General features: G+C 36.1%; 1 pseudogene; it reads right to left on the reverse strand.

The window, feature by feature from the left end:
* Positions 1 to 4,388: 4,388 nt before the first annotated feature.
* LOC122474213 lies at positions 4,389 to 4,551 on the reverse strand (annotated as a pseudogene).
* Between the last annotated feature and the right edge of the window lie 6,107 nt (positions 4,552 to 10,658).

The following is a 10,658-nucleotide window of genomic DNA, read 5'->3' on the forward strand; positions in this document are numbered from 1 at the left end:
ATTCCATTTATATGTAAATCCAGATTCCTGCTAGTGCCTTATGTATATACAATGGAAAAGTATTCTCAATTAAACATGGAGTGATAATGTTGAAGAGGAAGAGCTCATCTGCTGAAAAAAGTCAAATATGTACTTCTGAAGTTAAAGTTGTTTTGAAAAGAAAATTGTTGAATTTACTTGTTTCGAACCGGTCTTTAGGGAATTTAAAGAGCTATTTTAAAAATGGCTTATTAAAATTAGAAATTTATGCTGAAGCTTGGCAGACACTTTTACTGTGGTAGAGATGTTATAAAAGTTTGTTTAATTCCTTTTTGTTGATATTGTTGATCTTAATATGTTTCAACATTGAAAAAATCTGGTGTTAACCAAGCTTATATTTGGTATCTTCTTTAACTGAGTATTTATTATGGGGTGGGCACTGTAACACAGCAGAGAATAAGACAGACAAGGCCCTGACTAACATTTTATATTCTAGGGGTAGTACTGGTAGTGAAATATGTAATAATCAATACATAAACATGATCTGTCATGATATCTATGCTCAGAATCCCTGAGCATAGGGATTGGTGTAGGAGTCACCTACACATTTGGTGTAGGAGTCACCAAAAAGGAGTGGCATTTTCTACACTCATGCATTAGCAGGATGTTGGATTTATGAGGCTTTCCAAATTGGTATTAGGTAAGTTATTTACCTTCTACCTCAAAGTCTCTTTCTGGGAACAATTAATTTCCATTTAATTAATCTTAAGATGGACTATCATTGGGGCCTTTAATTCTTTAATTTGTAGTCTGGCAGTGGAGACTTAGGGCCTATATTAAATGATAGTCTACAGACCACAGGGATTTAATTTTTCAATTGTTAGATTTTATTTTATCTTTAATAATAATCACAATCAGGAGATTTTCTTTTTTAATTAATTAATTAATTTTTGAGAGAGAGAGCACATGTGAGTGGGGGAAGAGCATGGAAAGAGGGAGAGAGAATCCTAAGCAGGCTCCACACCTAGCACGGAACCCCATTTCATGACCATAAGATCATGGCCTAAGCTAAAATCAATAGTCAGGCATCTAACCGAATGAGCCACCCAGGTGCCCCCAATCAGGAGGTTTTCTTAAAAGTGTGTCCATGTCTAGTGGAAAGTAATGGACAGCTAAGAGTTGGATAGTTAAAATTATGGGGACTATTTTTAGAACAACAATCATAAAATTAGTTATAGTTCTCTCATTACATTTTCACGAAGCACACATTCATGAGTGCCTCATGAAATAACAGCAAAAATGATAACATTAGGAACTGGAATTTATTGAGTAATTTACACTATTTCTCAGCGCTTCTGTGTATCAGTTGAATCTTCACAACCCACCATAGGAGGCAGGCCCCTTTATCAGTCCTATTTCACAGATAAGTGAAGTGAGGCCCAGAGAGATTAAGTAACTTTCTCTACTAAGAAATTTACTTAATGACACATCTTGTGTTATCTCCTCAGTTTATCGATTTTAGGTGACCAACCATCCCAGTTTGCCTGGGACAGTTCCGGTTTTATCGCTGAAAGTCCTGCATCCTGGGAAAACCCTCAGTCTCAGGCAAACCAAGATGTCCCTCGAATTGGTCACTTGAAAGTTTCCAGTAATTATTTCAATGTTTTCAGTAATTATTTAAATTTAAATTATTTAATTATGTCTAACCTTTTATCTTTCTTCCAATTTATTACAGTGACCCTTTGTTTATAACAAATGCCAACTCTGGCATAAAATGTTTAAGAGGGAATATCCCAAAGATACTACTTTGAGGCCTGGGGACATTGGGATGTCCCCAGGCAAGGTGAATCAGTGTTAAGCAGTGTGATGAAGGAAATGGGCCCGAGGCCAGAGTGCACAGTGGTGGTTCATTTCTGCTGCTTTAAGTAAACCTGACTAGAAATATATTTTAGATTCTCAACTAAGAGTAAATCCATACAGTCTCAAACATGGCAGGATTGCATTGATGCTGCAAGTTTAAACCTGAAATGTGGAATACGTTACAATTATTAGACAACATATCAGTAATGGAGTGGCAGGTTCAGTGTTGGGCTCCTAAATCCTATTACAATTTAACTCGTAATCAATTCTTAACATCTTTGTTCCTTTACTTATTCGTTTGTTAAATGAGCAAAACTGTCATATTTTTACTGTCATTATTTTTACTGTCATAGTGTAAACTGCAATCTTTGAGTTGGGCATAATTTCTATTTTTTGTGTTAATTGTGGAATCATCCTCACTCTTATTCATCTATTTATTAGTTCAGTTACTTATCCAACCCACAAGTACTTACTGAATGCCTAAACCTGCCCCCAGTTTACAGTTAAGGAAGTCAATTTCTAGCAAGGCAAAAAAAGCTAAGAAAATTTCATGTTCTCTCTCCAAGCTATATTCTCATTGTAATGGAAGTCTTTTTTTTTTTTTTTTAATTTTTTTTTTTCAACGTTTATTTTTATTTTTGGGACAGAGAGAGACAGAGCATGAACGGGGGAGGGGCAGAGAGAGAGGGAGACACAGAATCGGAAACAGGCTCCAGGCCCTGAGCCATCAGCCCAGAGCCCGACACGGGGCTCGAACTCACGGACCGCGAGATCGTGACCTGGCTGAAGTCGGACGCTTAACCGACTGCGCCACCCAGGCGCCCCTGTAATGGAAGTCTTAAACCAAAGGAGTGCGTATGTAAGAATGCAATTAAAAAAACAAAAATTTATTTATTTTTGAGAGAGAGAGACAGACAGAGCATGAGCAGGGGAGGGATTGAAAGAGAGGGAGACACAGAATCCAAAGCAGGCTCCAGGTTCTGAGCTGTCTGCACAGAGCCTGATGTGGGTGTCGAACCCACAGACCGTGAGATCATGACCTGAGACTAAGTCGTACGCTTAACCGACTGAGCCACCTGGGTGCCCCAGAATGCAATTTTGAATATGCACTGATCGAGTGGATATCCTTCTCCACTCAAGAAATTTATGAAGATGAGTATTCTCTAGTGAGGCTGGAATCAAAGAGGTCTTGTTTGTTGTGCAATGTTATTATCTAATGTCTTTCAGTTACTCAACATTTATTGAGCAATTTCTGTAGATAAGGAACTGTGTTAGTTCTGAAAGGAGTACAAAATTGGATGATATTCTGTCCCTTCCCTCAAGTAGGTTATATTTTAATACGGAAAATGATACATTTACATGGGTGACCATCTATAAAGCAGTATGTAACAACCTCTATATCAAGGAATCTCGTGGGAAGAAGTCACAACCATCAAATGACTGGGAATATTGTGGAGGAACTTAAAGGCTGGACAAAGGATTTTAAATTTTATTTGATAGGTGGTAAGAATTCATCAAAGGTTTTTAAACAGGATTAATGGAGTCCAAGCAGAATTGGGCAGCACTAAATTACTTTTCATACCACACTGATAGGCATATTTATTTGTTATTGTGTGTCTTTCTTCTTTACTATGTAAGTTCCAGAAAAGTAGGGACTTTGTTTTATTTTACTGCTGTTATTTCCAGCACTCTAAAAAAAAATGTCTGGTATCTAGTAAGTTCTCAAATATTTGTTAGCTATTGAATGGATTAGTTCAGAGGTTATCAAATCTCTTGGTTCATGGTGCTCTTTGTGCCTCAGAAATTTTTATGGCACCTCTAGGCAAAAAACAAAAACAAAAAACCCCAAAAAACAAACTATTCCATTGATCTTCAAACAGTACTTAAAAAAAGTCAGCTTTACAAAGATAGGACATCAATGAAAGGAATGTAGAGTGAGTTAATGGTGAACCTGATCTACTTTGGGCTAACAGTTAAGGTGGTATCTGACAAGTGTCAGGATATGTTTCACTTGAAAATTTCAAATATCTTACAGGGGCCCTGTTAGTTTCTTAAAGTGCCCTGGGGTGCCTTGGCACACAGTTTGAGATAAAAAGAATTATGTTAGGTCCCTATTTCTTCATTGTTCTTCTACAGGACATATTGCTATGTTCCTACCAAATTTACTATTTTTAGCCAGATTTTACTTTATCCAGCTGCTCTAATTGTGTGGCTTCAAGCCATTGCATAGAGCACAAAGGTGACACTGATTTTCATGGTAAGAATGCCAGCATAAATGCACAATTTATCAAGATAACCATTCCAATATCATTAAATCAACATTTTAAATTTGATCCATGTTAGGAATATATCCATATATTACATGGAATATATTCCTGAGATTATCCAAAAAAGACAAATACTCAAATAAAAGTTATGAAACCTGCATATTACCATATTTATCTTCAATAAAAGTGTAAGTGTAATTGTCAGTCCTAGCCATTGATTTAAAAACTTTTGGAGAAAAGTATACAGCTAAATTAAATATACGCATCAATTATAAGTCCAATTCTGATTCCAACAACATTATAAGGTGAATAAAAGTACACCACAGAATTAAGAATATATTGGATATCCTCTTTCTTAGAAAGTCAAAATGCAAATTAGCATATTCAAAGCTTTGTGAAGCCTTACATTTTACACTTGATCTTAGCCAAAAGGCCGAGAAGCGATGTGAAGCCTCACATTTTAAAAAGCTTATTTATTTTTGCTTTACTCTGAGTTATTCAAAATTACTTGACCACAAATACCTTTTTTCATGTATTACCTACTCATTCATTGTGACTCCAGTGATCAAGAAATTCTGCCTTAACATTTGGCTTGTTGTTTACAAACAGACCCCCAATATTTGATCCAAAGGTATTTGAAAGAATGCTTTTAGGAATACCTTGAATTTTTTTTTTTCTATCTGATTTCCCACTAGGTGGTAGTGTTACAACATCAAAATCCTTCACAATAATGGCCTAACATTTCCAATTCAGTTCCACAAGCATTTGTTGAATGCCTGCTATGTGTAAGATACTAGTGATATATAGGTTAGTGACTTGGCTGAAGCAAGAATCCAGCCTTCTTCCCTCTCAGGTGAAAGTTCTTTCCATTATACACAGCATATGTACTTAAGGAAGCAAATGCCTAGTTTTCTCAACCAAGAGTCTTTCAGACACTGTATTATTTAAAAACCTCTACACATTTTTTTCTAAGGAGTTCATACAAGAAGGCAAATCTCTTATAAGAATGCAAAAACAGCATCATAAAAGATCCATGAAACCTTATGAGACTTTTTCATGAGTTTCTAGTCCTTAGGAAGGTGAGAGATAGAGTCTATTCTAGAAACATTTCAGCTTAGGAACAACTTACAGAGCATATCTGAAGCAGTTGGAACACATATGATTCACATACATACTGTATAGGTCATAGTTGTACTGTATATGTATACATACTGTATATGTTATCCAGGTCTGTCGCCTGGATATCTGTCTTATGTTATTGAAGCTGCTTGACAGGCTGGTATAATACTGCAACAAGAACAGGCCTTAAAGATTAGCTCAGTTGAGACCTTTATTTTGAGACCTTTACTTTATAAATGAAGCATCTGAGATTCAGGGAAAACAAGTCATTTGTCAGGATCACAGGAATCTTTCTAGTACACACATGAGTGGAATAAAATCTAAGCAGATCTGTCTTTAGATCATTATTCTTGCTCTCATCATTTCCAGGATCACTGATATGTATCTTTCTCCCCGAGGTAAAACCTGATTTGAGGACTGGTACCTTCTGAGGGTCCTGCCTGTCGGAACCTGCTGCTATCATGCTTGCTGTATTATGAGAGATTGAGAGAGAGAGAGAGAGAGGAGGTGCAGAGAGAGAGGGAGAGCGACAATCCCAAGCAGGCTGCACACAGTCAGCACAAGGACCTAATGCAGGGCTCAATCCCATGAATGGTGAGATCATAATCTGAGTCAAAATCAAGAGTCAGACTCTTAACCAATTGAGCCGCCCAGGCGCCCCCAGAATTTACTTTTGTATGAAGTTACTTTCCTAATACCATTTATTGACTTATCTATCCTTTTCCCACTGGTTTAAGATGCCACATTTGTTATTTTTATATAGTTGCATAATAGAATAGTAATATAATTCATAATTGTATATATAATACAATAAAAAGATAGTAAAATATGTAATATACTACATCTAAATATACTATGTATAATAAACTATGTAAAACATGTTTGTGTATATAATATATAAGGTAATATGTATATTTGTTTCTATAATTTTATTATATTTTATAGATTTGTCTACTTTTCAGATTTTTATTGTGGAAAATATAGAATATATTACTTTTTTCTTTGGAACAAATGGGGAAGCAATTTAATAAATACTGTCAATATTGAATATGGAGATGGTTAGGCAAGTGAACAATATATGCAGCCCCAATAGTATATGAATTGGCAGACTTATGAGGAAGTTTTATTGCTGCTGAAACTTGAGGATTATGGGAGATGACCACAGAATATGTGGTGGCAAAATTCCTCAGCTGAGTAGGGGTTTGCACATTTTCCTCATCTACTCTTACAGATATCTCCAGTAGGTCTTGCTTATGTTTGAAAAACATAGTGATTGAGAATTACTGCCAAGAACACAGTGTTTTCTTTCTTAGAGACATAACCAACCATTAAATATTTAAGGCCAGTTGGAGGCAGAATCAGAATAATTTTGAGGAGCAAAATTATTGTTTTCTCATTCTCATGTTAATGAAATAGAAAAAAAATGTGAAGGATGGATAATAGTAAATTGTGTGAAATTATTATGAGGATTGAATGAGATATCAGCCCAAATTAGATGACTAATGATATTATCTTTCCTAAGAGAAGTTCTATGAAATCCTTGTAGGCAATAGAGACTTCGGTAAGAATAAAAGAAAAAAATGAATTTCTTGAATATGGAGTTGAGCAGTTTTCTTTCTGTTTGATGAAATAGCAACTAAGTGGATTAAAAAATGCATATTAGAGTTAAATTTTTCAAAATATTGAATGTTCTTTTTTTCTCTAATACCAACAAGATATATGTGCCTATAAAATATGTGCCTAAATACTGCACTTCATATAAGAATTCATGTGCTTTGACCATAATGGTGGAGTGACCTTGTTTTGTTTTGGATTTTGGAGGAGGAAGGGTCTCCTATACCTTTGTTAATTAGTTCTGTAGTTAGGTCAAATGTAAAGTTCTTTAGTTTGGAAGAATACTGTAGAGCTCTAGCAGTTCTCTTGTTAATGAGAAAATTATCAATAGGTTAATGCAGGGCATATTTGATCTATGTGGTTGAGGGGGAATTATCAAAAGTCTTATGTCTCTAGGTTGAAACCCCGAGGTTGGAAACCTAGTGCCAAGGGTTTTGTACATCCCTTGTTTTGTAATTCAAAGGCCACAACTCTGGCAGCTAAGAAATCAACCTGGAGGAGCCGTTTTTTCAAGGACCTAGGAACTGAGTGGCATCACAGACACGGGACATAAAACTATCCTCATGGATTGTTTTATTTGAAACTCAAGAATAGAACACATAGATAGGAAGAAATTAAAAATCCTTGTGTGGTAATGACTTTCTCTCCATGCTCTTTGCCATGTAGGGCAACTTTGTAGGGCCCTCCCACTCTGACTTTGGGGCTGGGCTATGTTACTCGCTTTGTCCAATGGGATGTTGTAGGGTGACCAACTGCCCTTGATTGGCTGGAGCTGAGGGAGCTTCCTGCATGTGGGATAGACCAGGCAAACCAGGACAAGAGTTCGTCATTCTAAGATTTAGCAAAGTGATCAAGCAGAGGCTGGAAAGGAGCCTTCACTTGTTGCTCTTGCTTTATCTTAAGGAGGATGCTCAGCTTAGACTGCTGGATGATGAGAGACACCTGGAGCAGGACCGAGTTCTTTCATATCTCCCTGCAGAGTCCTACATCAACTGATCCTTAGTGGATCACGCACCCATGCATGAACTCAGCCAGGTCAGCAGAAATCCATAGACTTGTGAGCTAAATAAATGTCTGTTGCTGAATGCTACTGTGGTTGTATACAATGCAACATTTTGCGCAATAGATAAATGATACATCTACTTAGATATATTTAATATATATGTTATTTAGATTTATTGACAAATTAGGGAACAAAGAGCAGAACATCCTGTATCTGTAAGATCTGACCATTATATGTTTTTGTGTTTAAAATTGTTTTATAATTTAGATATTGTTATTGTCCTATGCCCAGATGATTGAATTGATGATTATTTTTCAGGATATGGCTGGAAGGTCAGAGATGTAACTTAGCAGAACTCAGTGCACAGAGATTTGGTAATCATTTCAGGTAAAGTCTTGTGCCCATTGCTTCCTGGCTGTTGGTGGTTTGGCATGAATTTCTCCATATTATTCTGGATGAGAAATCCTGGTCCCTCTCCTTCTCTACCTTCTCAGCTGCTTCTCTTCGTTATTTGAAGTCATGTTTCCATTTTCTGGGAATGCATCCATTTCAGTTTGTACGAGGACATCTGTTTGAAGAGCTATTGCCATTGATTTCTGTGTACCTATAGCTCATGAAAACTGAATTTTATAGTTGGAATGAATTACATAAATAATCATCCTCTCACTGTTCTGATGAAGAAACTGAGATTTTCAGAAGATAGAGCCCTGAAAGCACTCAGCAAATCAATTGCAGAAGGAGGACTGGAACTTGAGAACATTGATTGCTGGTCTAGATGTGTTTTAACCACCCAAGGAACATCTCCTCAGGGACACTGGAGCCTCTTTCCACTCTGCCCTCTACTATAGAGGACTTTGGCCTACACTTTCCTGTCCTCAGTAGGAAAGTCTGGTGTTGCCAACTGAGTGAGGTTAAACCTATTTGCATACGTAAGGACAGATACAAAACAAAAAAGAAAAAAACAAACTATTTTATTTTCCCTGGTGCAAAAAGGAATGGAGACTACCTCTGCTCCCCTCCCCCATGTCTCTTCTTTCAGAACATTTTCTTTAGAAAACTTGTAACTGTGCTTTTGGTGTGTATGTAAACCTTTTCAAAACCTAAATAAGCCTCTTTCCTGTATCACAACTCAGGAGTGTCTTCCCCAGGGACTGGGGAGCCATCTCTTTGAAATGTAATCATTAAGGAAAATAGTGTCCCTATATTCCAGTTTCTGTGGGAGGGTAGGAGAGATAAGAGATAATAAAGATAAGAGAAGTTATTTTCTTTTCTGGTTAAAGGCAATTCTCTAACAAGGATAGCCACCCCAATAACCAAGTGAATCTAGGATGTGTGACAAATGGTGCTCTCAAGTTTTCTTACTTGAAGACTAGTTATCATTCCGTTTGAGAACATGTATGCAATGGGTTGAACATGGGTGAGGTTTCTTTCTGTCTTTCCAATCTCTTAGTGTATTGCCTGTGATGTGCGTCACATTCTGGATCAATGCTTATTTATTAACAAAACCATCTTCTCTTTCTTCTACCTCTGTGGAGAAGTTATCTGAACTGGCAGAAAATTTTGTTTTTAATTATATTTGCACAACGCATGATAAATAGTAGTGAGAGAGAGGGAGGGGATAGGAACAGAGGTTGCTTGGACTATGAAAAGAGGAGTTTTTAGGTGGCTTTGAAGAGAGAAATAGGCTCAAAGGCACTAAAGTGAGAGCATGGATGGGAGAGGAAAAAGAGAATTTTTAAGAAATATTATTAGTCACTCTGTGTATGCATTTTCCTTCAGAGTTCAAGAAATAGGAGTAAAGGACTTGGGTTTAAAAATTGAAATTACTGGGGCACCTGGGTGGCTCAGTTGGTTAAGTGTCTGACTCTTGGTTTCAGCTCAGGTCATTATCTCATGGTTCATGGGTTTGAGCCTGCACTGGTAGCTTGGAGCCTGCTTGGGATTCTCTGTCCCTACCCTGCTTGAGCTTTTTCTCTAGAATAAATAAATAAACATTAAGAAAAATTGAAGTTACTTTGGTATGCTGTTTTTTTTTTTTTTTAACCACAGTATCACTTTGGGCCTAAACGAAAGAAGCCACAACCTTATAGAAATTCAAATGAAATGAAGATTTATGATTCTGAAATCTTATCTTCCCTCAGTTACGTTTAGGCAGCACACACGCCTCAATCTATTTAGCGTGTTGTTACTAGATATATCTTTCAAAAACACTTGAATAAGCATGTCAATAGAAAAGTGGGCAAAGGACATGAATAGGTAATTTAAAATTTCATTTTGTGACTTTATGTATAAGAAATGTTGCAATTCACTAGTAATTAAGGAAATGCAAGCTAAGATAACCATAATACAGCAATTTTTACTTGGCAAAGATATAAAATGACAATTTCCAATTTAAATAAAGGGATGTGAATAGGGGAATTCTCAGAAATTAAATTACTGTAACTTTTTCAGTAATATGTACATTAAAATATGGTATTTTCTTTGACTCACAATTTATTTCTAAACTTGCCTCCAACAGAAATAATCTGACAATACTCTCCCATCATTGCTTTTAACATCAAAATCTGAAAACACTATAATAGCCAAGCAATAGATTTGATAAATTATGGTATATCCATATAAAGAAATATTATTTAACCATTAATATGATTTTTAATGCTCATTGTCTTGGAAAATGGTCTTAATACAAAGTCAAACCAAAAAAGCATATTTCATAATAGCATACACTGTATAATTCCATTTTGTCTAAAAGCATCTCAAAGGACATATATTAAAATATTACATTAATGTATAGAGATATACATAGATATGCATCT

This window comes from Prionailurus bengalensis, chromosome B4 (assembly GCF_016509475.1).
Source record: "Prionailurus bengalensis isolate Pbe53 chromosome B4, Fcat_Pben_1.1_paternal_pri, whole genome shotgun sequence".
In the NCBI taxonomy this organism is placed as follows: domain Eukaryota; kingdom Metazoa; phylum Chordata; class Mammalia; order Carnivora; family Felidae; genus Prionailurus; species Prionailurus bengalensis.